The sequence below is a fragment of the Peromyscus maniculatus genome, chromosome 22, assembly GCF_049852395.1.
Source record: "Peromyscus maniculatus bairdii isolate BWxNUB_F1_BW_parent chromosome 22, HU_Pman_BW_mat_3.1, whole genome shotgun sequence".
Taxonomy (NCBI): Eukaryota; Metazoa; Chordata; class Mammalia; order Rodentia; family Cricetidae; genus Peromyscus; species Peromyscus maniculatus.
The window spans coordinates 3,233,886-3,255,221 of NC_134873.1; the positions used below are offsets into that span (position 1 = coordinate 3,233,886).

The 21,336-nt window shown below is 59.9% G+C and overlaps 1 protein-coding gene across 2 annotated transcripts in view; it reads left to right on the forward strand.

Moving 5' to 3' along the window:
- Positions 1-4,303: 4,303 nt before the first annotated feature.
- Gng7 (G protein subunit gamma 7) overlaps positions 4,304-21,336 on the forward strand; it is a 59,727-nt gene continuing 42,694 nt past the window's right edge. The window contains exon 1 of one of the 2 annotated variants that reach the window (XM_076558872.1): positions 4,304-4,368. The gene's annotated coding sequence lies outside the window, so the exon portion shown is untranslated. Of the gene's footprint in view, positions 4,369-19,802; positions 19,997-21,336 lie in introns of those variants that run through there. The other variant, XM_076558873.1, reaches the window with a different exon arrangement.

Below are 21,336 nucleotides of genomic sequence, written 5' to 3' on the forward strand. Positions count from 1 at the left end.
ACAGGCCCACTGTCTACCTGGTGCTGCTGACCGGTCACACCACACAGCACTCCCGGGCAAGGCGCCCGCCGTCCAGAGTCCTCCATCTTCAGCCGTGCAGTCCTGCCAGCTCGTGAGCGTGGTCACTCGGGCCTCGCATCCCAGGAGGCCACGCAGGGAGCCACAAAGCCAGACACCCGACAGTGACAGACAGGGGCCGAGGGGAAGCCCAGTGGCTGGGAACGTGGCTGCCCTTGCAGGGGATCCGAGGTCAATTCCAGCACCCCTATAACAAGTCAGATTTTGCTGGGCGGTGGCGCACGCCTTTAACCCCAGCACTCGGGAGGCAGAGGCAGGCGGATCTCTGTGAGTTCGAGGCCAGCCTGGGCTACAGAGTGAGTTCCAGGACAGCCAGGGCTACACAGAGAAACCTTGCCTTCAGAAATATAAATAAATAAATAAATAAATAAATAAATAAATAAATAATAAAAAAGCCAACCAACCAACCAAACAAAAACAAAAAAACCCAAAAAAACAAAATAAACACACACACACAAAAACCCAAGTCAGGTTTCCTGAGACCCCAGCCACGGGAGAATCACTCTGCTTTGCAGCCTCAGAAACCACGAGGCTCTATCTCCCAGGTTCAGGGAGAGATGCGTCTCAGGAAACAGGCAGAAAGTGAAAAGGGAGGACACTCACAACCCTCCACTGGCCTCTGCCATGTGCACACGCATGTGTGCTTACACACTCCCCAAAGCCCACATGTGCATAAACAAAACCCCGGACAACACAACAAAAATTAAAACAGAGGAAAAGAAGAGGTTGAGGCGTGGTCAGGGTGGAGCCCCGCCTAGAATCCCCCAGTGAGGGGCTGGGGGCGTGGTCAGGGTGGAGCCCCGCCCAGAATCCCCCCAGTGAGGGGCTCGGGGCGTGGTCAGGGTGGAGCCCCGCCCAGAATCCCCAGTGAGGGGCTGGGGGCGTGGTCAGGGTGGAGCCCCGCCCAGAATCCCCAGTGAGGGCTGGGGGCGTGGTCAGGGTGGAGCCCCGCCTAGAATCCCCAGTGAGGGGCTGGGGCGTGGTCAGGGTGGAGCCCCGCCCAGAATCCCCAGTGAGGGGCTGGGGGCGTGGTCAGGGCAGAGCACTGTCCAGGTGGTCTGAGGAATAACTGGATCTTTTTCTTCCCTGTAACAGTCAAGGTTGGCGGTGCCTCTGTCACTGACAGGCGTTCATGAAGCCCTGGGTGCCACCCTCAGTTCCGAATCAGAGGCGTGATGTGGTACACACACACACACTCACACACTCACACACAGTCACACACACTGTCACACTCACACACACACTCACACACTCTCACACACACACACACACTCACACACACTCACACACACAGTCACACACTCTCACACACACACACACACTCTCACACTCACACACACTCACACACAGTTACACACACACTCACACACACAGTTACACACACTCACACACACTCACACACACACTCACACACACTCACACACACAGTCACACACTCACACACACACACACAGCTACGCATGCAGGCGTGCACACGCTGGAGGTGGACAGGCCAGTCCCTCCCGTCACGCAGCCCAGCCTGTGGTTCACGCGTGAGACCCTGTCTCACACACTGTAGCTCACGGCATAGTTTGGGGCTCAAACTGGCCTGGAACTCACAGCGATCCTGCTGCCTCAGTTTCCTGAGCACGAGGAGGACAGGTGTGCATCGTTCTGGCATTCACGACGGTGTGTTCAAACATTTGCTTATCTCTCTATTCATTTATCATGTGTGCGCACATGTGTGTGCACATGTGTGGGGTCGGAGCATGGCTCACAGGCGTCTGGGTTCCCCTTCCCACCTGAGGGTCCTGGGACTCGAACTCAGGTCCCCAAGCTTGGCCGCAAGGCCCTCCGTGCCCTGAGCTGTCATCGGGCCCTGGGGAAAGTTTCTGGTTTTGACTTTTGGAGAGGTACAACGTTTGTTGTTGTTTTTTCGAGACGGGGTTTCTCTGTGCAGCCCTGGCTGTCCTGGAACTCACTCTGTAGCCCAGGCTGGCCTCGAACTCACAGAGATCCTCCTGCCTCTGCCTCCCGAGAGCTGGGGTTAAAGGCGCACGCCGCCGCCGCCCGACTATTGGCTGCTTTTCTTGAGGACTGGGGTTCCGTTCCCAGCACCCAGGCTCAAGGCGCTCTTTTCTGGCCTCCCCAGGCCTCTCCACCCCGTACACACGCACACACACACACACACACACACGCACGCACACACACACGCACGCACGCACACGCGCGCACACACACGCGCACACACACATGCGCACACACATAAAGGACATATAATTTTGGAAAAAATAAAAGCAAAATAAAGGAAACCCTGGCAACGGCACCGTCTGGGGCAGCGCGCGACGTCGGGGCGGAGGCGAGTGGGCGTGTCCGCGGGGCGGCTCTCGGGCGACCTCTGGTGGCCGCTGGCGCAGTCCCGTCTCCTGGGTCTGCTTGGAACCGCAAGCTAAAAATGTGTAATTTTTGTAAATTACGTTTTAGAAAATTTAGTGTGTGTGCGTGCGTGCGCAGGTGCACGACATGCGCGCATGCTCCAGCACGGGTGTGGAGGTCAGAGGACAGCTATGGCCGTCGCTTCTTGCCTTCCGTCCAGTGAGCAGTGCGGGTTGAGCCGTTTCTCTGGCCCCTCTTATCTTTTGTTTATTTATTTATCTATCCATTTATTTATTATTTATTTATACTTTATGTGCATGTGTGTCTGTGTAAGGGCGTCGGATCCCCTGGAACTGGAGTTACAGTTGTGAGCTCCCTGTGGGTGCTGGGACTTGAACCCGGGTCCATCAGGAAGAGCAGCCCGTGCTCAAACCGGCTGAGCCGTCTCTCCAGCATTAGTTAGTTTTTGAAACAGGGTCTCGTGTAGCCTGTTTCAGGGGCTTCAAACGCACTATGTAGCCCAGCCTGATGTCACACTCGGGGCAATCCCCCTGCCTCATCCTCCCACGCTGGGACCTTGGGTGAGGCCACCAAGCGCACCTCTGCATCCAAACTCTTCGAAGGATGTGTTGTTCCCACAGCACCTGGTGCGGCACGGACAGGTGACTCCGGTCTCCACAGTGGCTCCCGTGGAGGGGACGGCGGGGTGGGGACGGCGGGGTGGGGACGGCGGGGTGGGGACGGCGGGGTGGGGACGGCGTCTGGGGACGGTGGCGTCTGGGGACGGGCGGGTGGCGACGCCAGGCGGGGAGGGGAGCGGGTGGGAGGCCCGGGCTCTCTCTGCAGGACGCGTGCGCCGGTGTGTGCGTCGGCACCCGCTGCGATGACGGGGACCCAGGGAGCTCAGCAGACACACGGCAGCTGGTGACCACAGAACGCCACCCGGAGGAGCCCTGAGGTCACCCGCCGAGGGTCCCCGTCCCGTCTCCCTCTGGGTAATCACCACCTCGGGACATCCCGGACGTCTCCAAGGTCACCAGGGGGGCCGGTGGAGAATGCAGACCACGGGCTGGGGCCTGGGTCCACCCCAGCACACAGGAGGTTCAAGGCCAGCCTGGGCAGTGTAGTGTGACCCTTTCTCAGAATAAAAGAGACGGCTGAGGGCACAACCCAGTCTCAGCGCTGCAAACACCCCCCAAAGCCCACCTAATGTATAGAGACACAGGAAAATAGAGATAAACATGGGAATACAGAAGTGATAAATAAGCGAACAAGCAAATGAAAAATTACTAATAGTTCCACCCTAACCTGGGTCCCCGCTCGGGATCCGAACTCGTTCCTCAAAACCCACATCGCCCTTCCCGCCCCGGCTCTCCCGCCCCGGCTCTCCCGGCGTGCGGGGCGTCGTTTCCTGTTCGCTCGCCTTCGGTGCGGTACACGCAGGGACGCTTTCCTAAAGGACCGCGGGGGTGAGCACTGACATGTGATCCTCGTGCGTGAAAACGTCACAACGAAACCATTGCACTTCACGGCGACTGCACACCAGTGAAACAAGCTCAAAAAAACCAAAACAAAAACACAGGCCCCACGCCGCGCAGCCCCGCCTCGGAGAGGCCCCGCCCACTGCACCACGCTTGCCAATCTTAGGGAGCGTAGCCCCGCCCTCCAGCTCGCGAATGGCTGGTGAAGATGCCACTCCGGCGTCATCCCCGCCCACCCACGCCTGAAGCCCCGCCCCGCTCCCCGACGCTGAGCCTACCAGGTTGTCGGCCTCAGGCTCCGCCTCCGGCCCCAGCCTCCGCCGTCCTGGCTTCTGATTGGTTGTGATGCTGCGGAGGCCCCGCCCCCCTCCCCGAGGCCCCGCCCCGTGGAAGAGCCCTCTCCAGGCCCCGCGGCGCCTGGCTGAGAGGCGGCTGAGACTCCGGCGGGAGGCAGGTGAGCTGGGCGCGCGGGCGAGAGTCGGGGTGCCCAGGCGAGGAGCACAGGGCCAGTGCAGCCAGCAGGCGTGGGGGGCAGTCAGGGGCGACTGGAGCGCGGTCGTGGGAGAGTGGGGTGCAGTCAGGGAGGAGTGGGGTGCAGCCAGCTAGAAGGCGTGGGATGCAGTGACAGAGGAGCGGGGTACAGTCGGGAGGGAGTGGGGTACCTCAGGGCGGAGTGGGCGGCGGCCGGGGAGGGGTGGGGGCGGCCGGGGAGGGGGGGGGGCGGCCGGGGAGGGGTGCGTGCAGCCGGGGAGGATTGGGGTGCGGTTCAAAAGGAGTTGTCCGCTACCTGTTTGCTGTCTCGTTGCACGTGGGACCCACACCTTGGGACAGGGATGTGCGTTGCTCTCGGGGCAGAGGGTGCCCGGGCTTAGATCTTGGGGTGCACAAAGTTCCAGTGGCTGACTTTCAGAAACTTCCTGTGGGAGTTGTGGGGGCAATGACGTTAAGGTGCGTGGGCGGCGCGCCTCTGCTGCTGGGGGATGCTGGGGGCGTCGGTGTCTGGGGGCGTCGGTGTCTGGGGGCGTCGGGGGCGCTGAACTAGGCTGTGGGGTCTAAGAGCCTGAGACTGTTGCCAAGTTCACCCGTTTGCGTCCACCGCCCGGTCCGGTCCTCTCCTCTCTCTGGTTTGGGACTCTGCTCCTGCTGCTCCTCACCGCCCGCCCTGGTGCAGCAGCTAGCCCGCCCAGGTGCAGCAGCTAGCCCGCCCAGGTGCAGCAGCTAGCCCGCCCAGGTGCAGCAGCTAGCCCGCCCAGGAGCAGCAGCTAGCCCTCCCAGGTGCAGCAGCTAGCCCGCCCTGGAGCAGCAGCTAGCCCGCCCAGGTGCAGCAGCTAGCCCGCCCAGGAGCAGCAGCTAGCCCGCCCAGGAGCAGCAGCTAGCCCGCCCTGGTGCAGCAGCTAGCCCGCCCTGGTGCAGCAGCTAGCCCGCCCTGGAGCAGCGCTAGCCCTGGGCAGGCTCCCTGCAGTGTCCAGCCAGGGACTCATGTGCTGAGCCCTTACTGTGCACCGTGAGGGCCAAGATGAGTGTGAGGTCAGGTTGTCACAGAACCTTGACCCCACCATTGCACCTTGGGGTGCAGATGGGAATCACCACCCTGGTGGCAGCAGGCACGGTCTCCCAAGTCCTCAGGAAACTGAGGCAGAAGCATGGTAGGTTTGAGGCCAGCCTGGGCTACATAGTGAGTTCCAGAACAGGCAAAGCTTTGCAGTGAGACCCCCTCTCCACATAACAACAGTCGGCTTGCAGTCCGGTGTAAGGTCCCCTCCTAGCCTGGGTGGCTGCCTCAGATCACAGAGGTCTTGGCACGCCGCGGGTGGGTCTAAGACTAAACAGCGCTTTAGAGCTCAGACCGTCCCACAGAGAATGGACAGCCCCGAGGCCACAGCCCAAAGGTCAGGGAACTGCGTGTGATCTAAATCAGGTTGAAAGTGCATGGATTATGATAGCGTCCGGGGTAGAGCACCTGCCTGGGTTCCCCCAGTGAGGCGCTGGGCTGGAAAGCATGTCAATCCTCCTGCCTCAGTCTCTCTAGTGCTGGGACTCAGGCATATGATCAGTGCCCAGCCACCACTACCATTTTTACATGGTTCTTCTGGGCGGCTTGTGTTGTTTTATTTTTGAGACAAGGTTTTCGGTAGCCCAGGCTTCCTCCAATTCTGTATGCAGCGGAGGGGGGCCTTGACCTCCTGCCCCTTCTGTCTCTCTCGTGACTGTCAGGGTGACAGGTGTGGGTCACCACACTTGGCTCTGTGTCGCTCCCTGTCCCTCCTTTTTTCTTTCTTGAGACAGGGTCTCACTCTGTAGCCCAGGCTGGCCTGGAACTCACAGAGATTCCCCTGCCTCTGCCTCCTGAGTGCTGGCATTAAATGAGTGGCCGGTTCCACAAGACTTTAAATTTGTGGGTAACTGAGCCTGCGTGTGAAGCAGGCATCGAAGTCTGCCCACACTTCTGTTTTGTGGAGGATCTTGGGGTCCCCTGATGAGTCCAGTGCATTTGTCAAGCGTGGGGTCCTGGCGTGTGCAGCCACAGCCCAGGTGACTGACACCTCAGCTTTGTGTGTACGCGGCGCAGAATCGTTTTTTGTGGCATACAGAGTAGAGCAGAAAAAGTTGCTCCCCCAACCCCCACATACACCCAGGCGTCGCCCCTGGTTTTCTCTTTGTGTCTAGAAAGAGTGACTGTTTGAAATGACGCTCACTGGGTTGGGGGCATGGCCCAGCATGCACCAGACCCTGGGTGCTGTCCCCAGAAACTCAAACAAAACATGATCCCAGAAGCAGGCGGCTCTCTCCGAGTTTGAGGCCAGCCTGGGCTACACAGTGAGACACTGTCTCTGTCGGAGTCAGAGGCGACCTTGGAACTTTCTAGAAAGAATGGCTACCTCAGCCACTTCAGCATCCACCGGGGTTGACAAGCTGAACCCAGTGAAGGCCCTTTTCTTGGTTCCTCTCCGGCTGGTGTGACTTTACCGTCACAAGGGTCTGGCAGGACACTGCTTCTCGCTTTTCTTCTGTGGAAGGTTCGTCCCTCGCCCGAGTCTGTTGATGGCTGACCCTGGCAGTTCTGGGTTCTAGTGGCGTCTGGGGCTTCCCTGGGCTGAGGCCTGGCTCTCCTGCACTTGCGTCCTGTCACCCTCCTGTAGGGGCTGACGGCCATTTGTGACAGTGACAGACACCTCTGCCGCCCTGCGGACTGGCCACTTTCTCCCTGGCTCCTGGGAGACCCGTCTGTCATCGTCATCCTCTGGTGGGGGTCAGGGAGAGGGACATCGGAGAGCCTTCTAAAATGGTGCCGGTGTCTTCCCGAGCACTCTGGAAAGTGGATAATCTGATTGCTTCTCCTATTTTAAACGCAGGTCTGATTTGCATATTTTAAAATTCACCATTTTAAGCATAATAACTCAGGGTTTTCCCGAGCTGTGTCTCTGTGTGGCCATGATCCGCACATGACAGCCTGATACTGCGTCCTCACCCCAGTATGATGTCTCCATCGCCTCCATTTCATCGCCCTGCCCCTCCTCAGCCCCTGGCACCCACAGACACGCTCCTCGCCTTTGGTTTCTCCTGTACTGGACCGTGCGACCCTCACTGAGCTCCATGTCCTTGGTGAATTCATCCGAGCCCAGCTCTTGTTCACCGCCATGTGGTATTCCGCTGTGTGGACGGGCCACAGCGGGTGGACGGGCCACGGTGTGTGGACGGGCCATGCCGTGTGGACGGGCCACGGCGTGTGGACGGGCCACGCTGTGTGGTATTCCGCTGTGTGGACGGACCACGGCGTGTGGACGGGCCACGGCGTATGGACGGGCCACGGCGTGTGGACGGGCCACGGCGTATGGACGGGCCACGGCGTATGGACGGGCCACGGCGTGTGGACGGGCCACGGCGTATGGACGGGCCACGGCATGTGGACGGGCCACGGCGTGTGGAGGGGCCACGGCGTGTGGACGGGCCACACTGTGTTTCCGTTTGCAGTCACCTGGACTGTTTCTGTCCTTTGTTGTGAACTGTGACGTGGAAGTGACTCTGTCCTGGTCATAGGTGACTTACCAAACCAGACTTGGACTGTTTGCTGTTTTCTTTCTGAGGGTGAGAGTGTGAATTTATCTATTTCCGTGTCCCGAGCTCATCCCAAAGCCCCCGGAGCTCAGGGTTGTGTCCACTCGCTGGGGGCCACTGAGACCCGGTTTCTCTGATCTTTGGTCAGCAGCCAACACACGGACGGGCTCCAGAGTCTCGCTGGGACCTTGGTGGCCCTCTGGAGGCCCCTGACTAACCCACTGCCCCCAGCTCCACCCCCCACCCCCAGAGCCCCACTTCCTGGCCGCCTGCTGCCCTGGCTCTGAGAACATTCCTTCCTCAGCCCAACAAAGGCCTGTTGTCCATTGTCGGCCTGTGCTGAACCTCAGCACTGTGCCCGGTCTCAGAGCCACGTGATCTGAGGAGTGTGTGTGTGTGTGGGGGGGGTGTGTCTGTCTGTGATCATGTGTGTGACTGTGGGGTGTGTGTGTATCTGTGTGTGTGGTGTGTGTGTGTGATATTGTGCCTGTGACTGTGTGTGTGATTGTGTGTGGTGTGTGTGTCTGTGTCTGTGCATGTGATTGTGTATGGTATATGTGTATCTGTGTGTGTGTGTGTGGTGTGTGTCTGTCTGTGTGGGTGTGATTCTGTGATTGTGTGTGGTGTGTATGCATCTGTGTGTGGTGTGTGTCTGTGTGTGTGATTCTGTGATTGTGTGTGGTGTGTATGCATCTGTGTGTGGTGTGTGTCTGTGTGTGTGATTCTGTGATTGTGTGTGGTGTGTATGCATCTGTGTGCTGTGTCTGTGTCTGTGTGTGCCTGTGTGAGACCTGGGGCGGTGGGTAGACATGGGAGGCAGAACTCTGCTGTCTGCCTACCATTTGGAGACATGTGCTCTCAGGCCTAAGGGTCACACTAGGTATGTGGGACTGACCTGCCTGTCATCCCAGTTCTCGTGAGGCTGAGGCAGGAGGATCATGAGTTCCAGGTTAGTCTGAGCTACACAGTGAGACCCTGCCTGAAAGACCAAAGCAGGAGCTCGGACACGCTCAGCGTGCAGGGCCTTGCCGAACAGCATGAGGGCAAGTTTGAATCTCAAGAGCCTTCGTACTGGGCAGTGCCACACAGATGCCCCGGCTGCAGGACTGGGGGAGGCTTCTGTCTCAAGGAAATAAGGCAGAAAGAGAGGTCGAAGGCAGCAATACCCAGCATCCTCCTCTGGCCTCCGTAAGTGTGCACAGCACGCTGTGTACACACACCACATGCACATGTGCAAAACAACAAACAACAACAAAAACCACTACCCCGCCCAGACAGGGTGTCTGTGTATCCCGGCTGTCCTGGAATTTGCTCTGTAGATCAGGCTGGCCTTGAACTCAAAGATCCACCAGCCTCTGCCGCCTAAGTGTTGGGATTGAAAGAATGCACCACCCTCATCTGAATTTAAAACAAAAAAACAAAACAAAACAACAACAAAAAAAACTCCACATTTTTTTAACCCAACAAAATAATTGCTGCAGGGCAGAGAGCAGGTCTGGGTTCTGGGGCGGGGGCAGGCAGGAGTCTGGGACGAGGTACTGCTTGACTGGGTAAAAGATGTGGCCAGAGCCTCCTGAGTGTTCCAGGCTCCTCCATGTCACCCGAAGGGGTTGGATGTGGTCCTAGCATCCTGAGTTGGGGTGTTTTGTGAGGAGGCTGGCCTGGCCCTGCAGGTGTCCCTGGACTCTGCCCACTCATGCCAAGAGCTCCTCCAGCTGGATCCCCACAGGAAACTGGAGAGTCCCTGGGCGTGAGATGGCCCCCAGATCAAACTCATGGCCTTCAATGAGACCAGACGAGACCGGCGGGGTCAGAGTCACCTCCAGAGGCAGCGTTGGGATTAGAGGTAGGGCGTGGGACTCTGGCTAGATCACACACCCCGTGGACAGGAAGCCCTGGGTTCTATCCCCACAACAGACACCAGGTGTGGAGACAGGGTGGGGCGGCTGAGGCAGGTGCATCAGAAATTCAAAACCAGCTTTGGAGGCAGCCTGGGCTACATGAGACTCTGTCTTAGGAAAGAAAAAAAATATTTATTTAGCTTGACATGGTTTCATTGTGTAGCCCAGGCTGGCCTGAAACATGAGATCCCCCTGCCTCAGATCTCCAGGCCTTCACTCCCACCCACACCCGACACCAGGCAACACTTTAAACACACATTGATTCACTGTCATGAGCATTTTCCAGAACGCACCCTCTTCCTAAACTGAAATCCACTCCCCTCCCCTCCTACCTCAGCCCCTCGCTGTGCCCCCCCCCAGCTGCCTGAGGGTCTTTTTCCAGTCTGATAATATTCCATTGTGTGCTTGTGGTTCACTCATCCATTTGGGCCTTTTTAGGACGCTGCTACCTTCAGGCTGTTTCGGAAGACAACCCCTCCCCCAATCTATACAGGCTTTTTATTGTTTTGTTTTTAAGGATGAGTATTTTTACCTTTCTTGGTCTGATAACACCCCAGGACGTGCCCAGTGGGACCATTAGCCACTGTCAGATCCACAAATTGCTGGGATGCTCTTCTGGGCCTCTGGGGATTTTCTTTGTGTATCTGCAGCTCTTTTGAGGCTCTGAGCTTTGGGGTCTCTGGAAAGCTGCGGGGGCTACATCTGAGTCTGTCCACCCAGTTCTCAGCCTCAGACTCGAGTCTCCCTCTCTGTCCCCGTTCCGACTCGTGTGGAACCAGCCAGCCCCAGGCTTCTCTCTGCGGGCCTTGTGTCCCTACGGTGGAAGTGGTAGTGTGCCCTGGTCAGCTTGTCCTGACGAACCTTGGCTTCTCCGTGGCCATGTGGACTTGCAGACCAGTCCAGGCTCCCCTGAGTGCTGTCAATCATAGAAGGGAAGATGCTTGTCGGACTGAGCACCGGCAAGGCAGGTCCCAGCGGCTGGGGAGACGGCCCAGTGTGGGTAAGGGCGCTTGCCTTGCAAGTGTGAAGACCCGAGTTCACATCCCCAGCAGGCCTGTAAAGGCCAGGTGTGAATGCACACGCCTGTGACCCCAGCATTAGAGGGGAGAACAGGTGATCAGTGGCCGGGGTTCGATGGCCAGCCAGCCTGGAGGAGAGGCACGCTTCAGGCGCAGTGAGAGACCAGCCCACTGAATGTGGGGCTCCATGAGAGGAAATGCCCAGACAGGAGAATCCAGATCACTTGAGGGGTCGTTGGAAGGAGATTGACCCAGAGAAGTAAAAACAGAAGATCTGAGGTCAGTGAATGCCCTGCTTCAAGGAAGTGGAGCCCTTGGGGCCAAGATATAAAGGAAGCAAAAATACAAGATGCATTTCAGGGCGCACACCTCTAATCCCAGCCCTCGGGAGGGAGGCAGGGGGATCTCTGTGAGTTCGAGGCCAGCCTGGGCTACAGAGCGAGTTCCAGGACAGCCAGGGCTGCACAGAGAAACCATGTCTGAAGAAGAGGAGGAAAATGTGTATTGTGGAATTTCCTAGCAGTTTCTGGAATGTTCTAGAATACTCTGGACGTTTTTCTAGAACCTTTCAGAGCTTTCTGGAACTGTGACAGAGTGAAACTGTGCCTGTGTCGTAGGTTAATAATATCATTATTGAATATAGAATGTATTAATATTTATTTTTCATCCCCACGGCCACGTCAGACATGGACAATCCAGTGACAGGACTCAGGGACCCACAGGCAGAGGCTGTGGCCACTCTGGCTGACTCCGGAGCCAGCTTGTCTAGAGAGTGGAAGGCTATCCAGGGATGCTGTTAGGGGAGGTGGCCTCGTGCAGGCTGAGGGCCCTGATGGAGGCCCGGACTCTGGGCATGCGGCCCTCCTAAGGCTGCGGACTGGATTGATGCCTGGCGGGCATCTTGGGCCTGCACAGTGCTGAGCCGTGGACCCGGCCTTCACCGGCCCGTGCCAGGAGCTCCGCAGAGGTCACCCAGTGCCCTAGGGACAGACTCACCCTTGACCCCAGAGGGAGGACCCGTGTGGAACGCACACACACCCGAACTTGGACTCAGGCCCTGGACGCCCCCCACTGGGGATGTGGCCGCGGCGAGGGATCCGGCTGTGTGTTTAGAGGTGTAATTAAGTGGCCCTGTTTCCTCTGGGGTGGTGACACAGATCTGTCCCTCCCTTCAGAGCTGACAGTGATTCAACAGTGAGAGACGGGGGTCCTTGGAGGCCGAGGGGTGTGCGTGTGAGCTCTGTGTCTCAGTGTCGTCTCTTCCTCCGGCTGCTGAGCCCAGAGTCCGCGGTGCAGGGGCCGCGGGATGCAAGGGTGCGGGTGAGGTGGGGAGGACGGAGGGGCCGCGGGATGCAAGGGTGCGGGTGGGGTGGGGAGGACGGAGGGGCCGCGGGATGCAGGTGGGGAGGACGGAGGGGCCGCAGGGAGCAGGTGGGGTGGGGAGGACGGAGGGGCCGCAGGGTGCGGGTGGGGAGGACGGAGGGGCCGCAGGGTGCGGGTGGGGAGGACGGAGGGGCCGCGGGATGCAAGGGTGCGGGTGAGGTGGGGAGGACGGAGGGGCCGCGGGATGCAAGGGTGCGGTGGGGTGGGGAAGATGGAGGGGCCGCAGGGTGCAGGTGGGGGGGACAGAGGGGCCGCAGGGGGCGGGTGGGGTGGGGAGGACGGAGGGGGCTCGGGATGCAAGGGTGCGGGTGGGGAGGACGGAGGGGCCGCGGGATGCAAGGGTGCGGTGGGGTGGGGAAGATGGAGGGGCCGCAGGGTGCGGGTGGGGAGGACAGAGGGGCCGCAGGGGGCGGGTGGGGTGGGGAGGACGGAGGGGCCGCGGGATGCAAGGGTGCGGTGGGGTGGGGAAGATGGAGGGGCCGCAGGGGGCGGGTGGGGTGGGGAGGACGGAGGGGGCTCGGGATGCAAGGGTGCGGGTGGGGAGGACGGAGGAGCCACAGGGGGCGGGTGGGGTGGGGAGGACGAAGGGGCCGCAGGGTGCGGGTGGGGAGGACGGAGGGGCCGCAGGGTGCGGGTGGGGAGGACGGAGGGGCCGCGGGGGGCGGGTGGGGAGGACGGAGGGGCCGCAGGGGGCGGGTGGGGAGGACGGAGGGGCCGCGGGGGGCGGGTGGGGAGGACGGAGGGGCCGCAGGGGGCGGGTGGGGAGGACGGAGGGGCCGCGGGGGGCGGGTGGGGAGGACGGAGGGGCCGCAGGGTGCGGGTGGGGAGGACGGAGGGGCCGCAGGGGGCGGGTGGGGTGGGAGGACGGAGGGGCCGCAGGGTGCGGGTGGGGAGGACGGAGGGGCCGCAGGGGGCGGGTGGGGTGGGGAGGACGGAGGGGCCGCAGGGTGCGGGTGGGGAGGACGGAGGGGCCGCAGGGGGCGGGTGGGGTGGGAGGACGGAGGGGCCGCAGGGGGCGGGTGGGGTGGGGAGGACGGAGGGGCCGCCTGCCCCGCCTGTCACGGTGCCCAGCCTGAGGACTGCGAGGTTGATTAGCACTCGTGGTTTTCGTGACCGAGTTGTAGAACAGAGGGGATCGGGGAGATCTAGAGACCAGAGAATCCCTTCAAAGCCACACCCCCTACTCCCCCAGGCTCCGCCCCCTAATGGCCTATTCAGCTGTGATTGGTCAGTGAATTCACCCATGGATGACGTGAGCCCCGCAATGATAGTGTCCCCTGGACACAGCACCCCAGTTTGGGAACAAGTCGTCCAATCAGTGGGAGACGGGAAACCTGCATCTCCAAACCACGGCAGGACGGCAGACTGAGGCCCGCAAAACCCTAGGAATACAGGGTCTTAGCGCGAAAGGCCGTGGCTGTGGGCGTGGTCAGGGTGGAGCCCCGCCTAGAATCCCCAGTTAGGGGCTGGGGGCGTGGTCAGGGTGGAGCCCCGCCTAGAATCCCCCAGTGAGGCCTGGGGGCGTGGTCAGGGTGGAGCCCCGCCTAGAATCCCCAGTGAGGGGCTGGGGGCGTGGTCAGGGTGGAGCCCCGCCCAGAACCTCCAGTGAGTGCTGGGGGCGTGGTCAGGTGGAGCCCCGCCTAGAATCCCCAGTGAGGGCTGGGGGCGTGGTCAGGGTGCAGCTCTGGTCTAGCCTGTGTTAGGTCTTCGGGCTGTGGCTGCTGTCGTTTGTATTTATTTGTGGTTTCCGAGCTTCTTCTGTCCCACCTCTGCCTTCTTCCCAGTCCGTCCGTCCTGTCTGTCATTCCTGCCTGTCACTTTAAGACTGTCCGAATCCGCCATGACGTCCTCTTGCCTCTGGAGTCTGTGAAGACCTCTCTCCAGATGGCCATCCTCTGAGGTGTCTCTCAAAATATCCCAATATTAAATTAACCTAATGTTTGCGTCCTGGGCTGGTCAATCCAGCACTCGGCGCCTGGAGGCAGGAGGATCAGAAGTTCAAGGTCATCCTCAGCTACATAGCCAGTTTGAGGCCAGCCTGGGCTACACGAGGCCCCTTGGACTCGGGTCCCTTCCTAGTGTTTCGGCGGGCTCAGCGGTTACACACAGCCAGGTTCCCACAGCCCGAGAGCGCTCACAGCTTTGAATGGATGATGCCACGGCTAAATCGGGCTTGTGTTCCAGGACGCGCGCCGTGGCTGGGTTGTGTTTTCGGGGAGGGACGATGTGTCTGGGAACGGTTCATTGAGGAAAGCGTAGACGGGTCGCCGCTGCGCACACTTTGACGTAGTCTGCACAGCGCTTTCTGCGTGCGACAGTGTGGCCGTCTCGTCCCCGTGTGTAAAACTCTGCTTCTTAAAGAGTCTATTCTCATCTCAACCAGACGGGAGGTGTTGGAACACTTCTGTTTTGGGAGGAGCGTCACGGTATATATAACCGCGCGGTGCCGTTTCCTAACCAGCAGAATTCTCGAAAATGCTCAGTTTTCAAGCTAAGTAGAGAAACCCCCCAAAGAGTGAGGACACCGCGGAGGAAGGACGTGCAAGCTGCTCTTTGTGTATTCTGGGCCGCCATCCAGGACTGGATTCTCAGGAGGGCGGATGTGAATCGCAGAGAGGGTCGCGGTCGGCCAGCAGCACCGTGTAACGAGCAGCACCGTGTAACGAGCAGCACCAGGTCCCACATCTGAACCGTCTGTTGCTTGCCGTGGCGTGCTGGGCTAGGACCCCAGGTGCAGTTTAACGGATCTGTTTGGGGCTCTCTGGGGTGGATGGGTAGGCACGGGGCTGGGGGATATCCGCTCCTCTAGGGAGGGATCATGGGAGAGCCCGTGGCCACGGAACCCAGGGACCTCTGGAAGCGTCCCACCCCGGGAACTGTGATATCACAGACAGGAAGTCATCTCAATCCACAGCACCGGTGCTGTTTGTTACCTGGTGTTAGCCGACTCATACAGGTCACACCGGAGTTCCAAAGCTCAAGACACGGATCTGAAACCTCTTGGAGAGACCTGGGTTTAGAATCACTGTCAGCTCTTCTTGCCCAGAGGCACGCACCGACGCCGGGACCATTTTCCCTGTAGCCAGGCTGCACAATTGGGCCATTGTGTGTCCAGTGTCCTCTCATGCTTCCAAAAATGTCACAGGATGGCATTTCACTTTGAAAGAGTTGCTCAAGATGACTATTTGGAGGGAGGGTCACCAAGTTAGTTCTACTGTTTTGGCTTTTCTTTTTTTTTTTTTTCTCTTGGTTTTTCGAGACAGGGTCTCTCTGTGTAGCCCAGGCTGGCCTCGAACTCACAGAGATCCTCCTGGCTCTGCCTCCGGAGTGCTGGGATTGAAGGAGTGCGCCACCACCGCCCGGCTCTACTGTTCTTTGGGGGTGTCGGAGGTTGAGATGGGGTCTCTTGTCGCCCAGACTGGCCTTGAGCGTGTGATCCTCCTACTCAGGCCCCTGAGTGCTGGGACGTCCTGTGTGGGTCACCACGTCTCTCACCTCCAGCCATCTGTGCTCTGGAGGAGAGAGAGGGAAGGGCCGGGACGGTGCAGACAGGATGAGACGGGAGAGACCTGGAAGGTGTCTGACTGTGAGTGGCAGTTTGTCCATCAGTGCCTCGCTGGGTGGCTCTGGTGAGCCTCTTAACGTCTCTGGGCCTCAAAGGTCCCCTCAGAAAACGGTGCTGTGGTGGCAGGTGTGTCCGTCGCCTCCCCCCACACGGGGGTGGGGCTCCGGGCTCTGCACATGCTGAAGGGGTGGTCTACCCATGGAGCCCCGGCCCCAGCCCTTCCTTAATAGTACATATGTAATAATAATAATTATATACATATGTGTCTCTTCATTTTCTGTGCACGGATGTTGGGTGCCGGGCCTGCTACACGTGGGCATTGGATGCCTGGGGACTGGAGTTGCAGACAGTTGTGAGCCGCAGTGTGGGTGCTGGGAATTGAACCCGAGTCCTCTGCAAGAGCAGCCAGTGCCCTAACCACTGAGCCTTCCCTCCTGCCCCGCTTGGGGCTGACCTCAAGTTCACGGCCTGAGGTCAAGCCGCTCTGTCCCTCCCCTCCGACAGCATTTTCTAGACCCCCAGAGAAGGGTGTTGGGTGCTGGGTCCCACAGTCACCGTGCAGGACTGGGCATGGCAGCCAGGGCGGATGTGAAGGACAGGCACACGGGCACACGTGTTCCCTGCGGCGCCTGGCATGACGGGAGAGGGCGGACAGCCCCTGGTCACCGCAGACCTCAAGGCAGGCATCCGCCTCGCATCCGATGTCTCCGCTGTGGACGACTCCGTAACACAGTGCAGCCGTGGAAACCTCAGGAGACAGACTCAGATTGTCACAAATAGGGGGTGGGGCAGCGTCCTGGCCTGGGCTCACCCTGCAGAGAGCAACCGGGAAGCTGCTGCCCTGCCTGCCGGGAGGGGCCGAGGTGAAGGTGACCGGATGAGAGAGCCTTTTGTGCCCGAGCTGGGAGAACCAGCGGCGCGGAGCCAGGCCCACTAGCTCAGCAGGTGCCGCGGCGGCGTTGGCCGGGTGACCTTGCAGAGTCAGGCCTGCCAGGCTCCAGAGCGCCAGCTCAGCCCGAGGATCGCCAGAGCTGTGGCGGACAGGAGCCCGCGGCGGGTCTGCTTGTCTGAGACCGAGTCTCCCGTCACAGGCCGTCCTGGAATTCCTGCCCCGTGCTGTGTGCCCGGGCGACAGGCCGGCGCCATCACACCTGGTTTATGTGCAGGGGTTGAATCTGGCTTCGTGGGTAAGGAGTGCTCACGGTACCCACAGAGCTACATCCTCAGCCCCTTCAGTAAAAAAAAGTGGACTGACGGTTTGCAGCCGGCCAGGGGCTTTGAACCCACGCGGAAGGGCCGAGCCGCGCACACCTACAGCGTCTCGGAGGAAGTGTTTCCAGGTTCGGCCTAACTCTCAGGTCTGCGATGCCGCGCACACCTGCCCCGGACAGTGTGAAGGAGGGCGTGGGGCTGGGCCTCGGCAGACTGTTGACAGGCCGGGCTTGCCCTGTGGTCCCTAAGGTTTCATGAAATCCACACGATTGAGTCCAGTGGCTCCAGGTCAATCCTGTTTGTTGTCGATGCCAGGCGCTGACCCTCGCCCGCCAGGCAAGCATCTACCACTGGCTGAGCCTGGCGGTGCACACCTCAGCGGGCAGAGGCCAACCTGGTCTACATTGTGAGTTCTAGGCCAGCCTGGGCTACATAGTGAGACCCTGCCTCGAAAAATCGAAGTTTAGTCGTCAGGCTTGTCAGCAAGCGCCTTCTCCTGCGGAGCCATCTCGCTGGCCCTCGCCCGGCGTTCATCTTGAGACCAAGGCTGGTTGGGTTTGTCCTGCTCTTGTCTACGGAGCCAGGCTTATTTATCGTTGGTTGTTTTGTTTTTCTTAAACAGGGTCTCACTGTGCTGCCCAAGCTGACTTCAGACTCACAGCAATCCTCCTGCCTCAGCCCCCCCATGCCGTCATCACCAGCATTCCAGGGCCTTCTTTCTTTCAGTCATTCTGATTCACTCTGGTTTTCTAGAGCTTTCCGCCCATGAAGAGCTTTCCATTGTCTTCCAGTTCGTCCCCAGCCTCACCCTCCACAAGGCCAGGAGCGTCAGGCTCACGAGTGAGGGCACGGTGCGCCAGATCCACCCTCGGTGTTCCGGAAGCTTCCCACCGCAGCCCCCCACCTGTCCCCTCCCGGAGCCCATCCCTCCCTAATTTGCATATTCTGTTTTTAGCATCTTTTCTGGATTTTACATAATGGTGCCATTAGGAGACTGTCATGGGAACCGAGGCTCCCGTTCCAGAGTCTCTTCTGGAAGCTAATTGCACGTCTTCTGTCTCTATTTCTTTTCGAAATAAATTTTACATTTTGGGATAGTTTGACAGGACAAGCTAATTTAGGAGCCAGGACAGAGGCGTCCCCGCGTGCCCCAACTTGATGCCCCCCGGCCGTTCCCCTGCACAGGGAAGCAAGCAATTCTGACTCCCTGGATCGCCATGCTCTTAGCTCCTCCCAGACACTCTTCACCGGAGTCCTCATCAAGGTCAGGCCGGCTTTGTTATGACATCATAGCCCGGGGACAGTTTCTCAGACTTCCCGTGTTCAGATTCACTGGGGCATGTTAAGGAGGCCTGGGTAGCTATCTGCTCACTTGGAACGGCAGAATGGTTTTCTCCTTCTCCTTCTCCTTGAGCTCAGGGATGGAGCCCCCCTCCTAGAATCCCCAGTGAGGGGCTGGGGGCGTGGTCAGGGTGGAGCCCCGCCCAGAATCCCCAGTGAGGGGTTGGGGGCGTGGTCAGAGTGGAGCCCCGCCTAGAATCCCCAGTGAGGGGCTGGGGGCGTGGTCAGGGTGGAGCCCCTCCTAGAATCCCCAGTGAGGGGCTGGGGGCGTGGTCAGGGTGGAGCCCCGCCCACAATGCCCCCAGGGGCTGGGGGTGTAGCTCAGCCGCAGTGGGAAAGCTGTTGGTTTGACCTGCACTACAGAGGCTGCGGATGGGCGGCAGGGCTGCAGATAAGTCAGGCCCTGGTCTGGGCTGAGGTCGGTGTTCGCCGTCACGACCTCCGCAGCCGAGGCTGTGGCCGCCAGCATCTCTTCCACTCTTCCTCTGGACACAGCTGCTCTTTGCATTTTTTTAAACTTCCATTTCTGCGCTGCGTGTGCAGGCGCCCTTATGTTTGCGGGGGTCAGAGAGAGAATTGAGGGGGTCAGTTCTCTCCTCCACCATGTGGGTCCCAGGGCTTGAACCTGGGGCATCAGGCTCGGTGGCCAGTGCCCTCACTCTGAGCGTCCCACTGGCCACAGCTGTTTACGTTTCCTACGGAAATTAGTCTGTGCACATCTTCATTCTTCTCTTGCCCGAAGTTGGCCGTCAGACTGTCAACACCGTCTGCGTCTCCACACAGGGGTCCCCATCGGTGGGTGGCGCGTATGCACGGGCTGGTGACTCTGTCCCTCTGGATCCTGGGCCGTGTCACACCAGGGGAGCTCCTGGCGCGGACTCAGTGGAAGCCGGGGACTTGCTGACGTCCCCCCACCCCGCCGTGTGCCCGGTGCCCAGGGAGACCCTGTCCTGACCCGGAACGAGAGCTTCAGTTGTCTTCCAGCTGGGTGGGAAAGGGTGCCAGGCGGGCGGGAGGCTCCCCCTGGGCGATGCTGGTGTTAGCTGGAAGGTGGGGACATGGTGGCGCATGCTCGTCACTGCAGAGCTGGGAGCTGAGGCAGGAGGATTTCCAGGAGTTTGAAGCCAGCCTGGGCTACAGGTTAAGAGACTTTCAACCTGCGTGCTGTGCCCCAAGCATAGGAGACCTTGAACGGCTGACGTTCGGCGCTTCACTCGGCCGCCCTGCCCCGTCCACTCAGGGCTGTGACGGAGCAGCTCTGGGTCCGGTCGCCTGGCACCCTGGGGCCCCGCGCTCCCTGCTTTCTTCCCCGCACCCCGCACCCCTTCCTCTGGAAGCCGTCACCCTCTGCTCCCTGCCTTGGCAATCAGTGTTCCTGGGTGACATATTTAGATGGTTGCTATGGTGATGAGGTTGACAGCTTCATGTGGCACAAAAGACGGGCCCCGCTTTGCTATATCGAGCCGGCAGGAGCCCGGGTGCCTGAGCCACGTGCCCGTGTCAGCGTGGGACGCGAAGGGGCGCAGACAGCCCATCCCACCCGCCCACCCGCTCCCCGCGAGGAGCTGCGACCCGCTGGAGGAGGTGTGCCTGTCACTTTGAGAGGTGTGTAGGGAAGAGCAGGGTCTCAGCTGGGGGGGGACTGTGTCCTCCGGGGGACATGTGTGGCTGCCCCACTCAGGGGTGCCTGGCACGGGGTGGGCGGAGGCCAGGGATTCTGGTGAGCATCTCCAGGGCGCCCACTGAGATGACCTAGGACCGTGTGCACAGCGCTGTCTGCAGGGCTCATGATGGGGGGGGTCTCCCTGACACCGTCCGTCCTGGCGGGAGGGCATGGCCGCTGGTCACCGAGTGCACAGTCGGGAAGCTGAGAGAGGGGACCGCTGGGCCCGTGGGGTGGCACTGCCACCCGCAGGGAGGGCCTTCCGCTCGGGCCTGCGGACACGCGTTTATTCTATAGCCTGTCAAGGTCACACTGAGGCAGGAGCATCACGGTGAGTTCAAGGCCAGCCTGGACGGCATGGCGGGACCCGTGGCCTCCCTGAGAAAGCAGTTGTGTGAGTTTCTGAGAGACAGCCTGTTCCCAGGATGCAACGGGATGGATTTTGTTTGCTGTTCTGAGACAGGCTGTGTAGCCCAGGCTGGCCTCGAACTCACAGAGATCCCCCTGCCTCTGCCTCCCGAGGGCTGGGATTGAAGGCGTGCGCCACCACCGCCCATTCACGTCTCTCAACTGCCTCGACCCGGGTATCACAGTCCGTTGATGTGGAGATGGAATCCGGGGCCGTGGCTGTTGGGGCCGAAAGAATTCAGCTAAAATGTAATTAAAAAAACAGAAACCTTTAAAAACCGGCTGGGGTGTGTGTGTGCATGTGTGTGTCTGTGTGTGTGTGTGCCTGTGTGTCTGTGTGTCTGTGTGTGTGCGCGTGCTGGTTAAGAGCGTTTGTTCTCCCAGTGGAACTGGGGTTCGATTCCCAGCACCCCCACTGCTCACGGCGGCTGTGTCCTCAGTTCCTGGCTCTGGTGACCCCTTCTGGACTCTGAGGACGCTGCATGCACTTGGCCAGCGTGTGTGTGTGTGTGTGTGTGTGTGTGTGTGTGTGTGTGTGCACGCGTGTGTGTGTGTGACTGTGTGTCTGTGTGTGTGTGTGTGTGTGTGTGCATGTGTGTGTGTGCGCGTGTGTGTGTGTGACTGTGTGTCTGCCTGTGTGTGTGTGTGCGCACGTGTGGTGTGTGTGTGTGTGTGTGTGTGTGTCTGTCTGTGTGTCTGTCTGTGTGTGTCTGTGTGTCTGTCTGTGTGTGTGTGTGTGTCTGTCTGTGTCTGTGTGTGCCTGTCTGTGTGTCTGTCTGTGTCTGTCTGTGTGCACGTGTTTGTGTCTGTGAGTGTCTGTGCGCATGCGCATGCCCCTGCGTGTGCTCAGTGCATGTGTGTAAGAAGCGTTCTC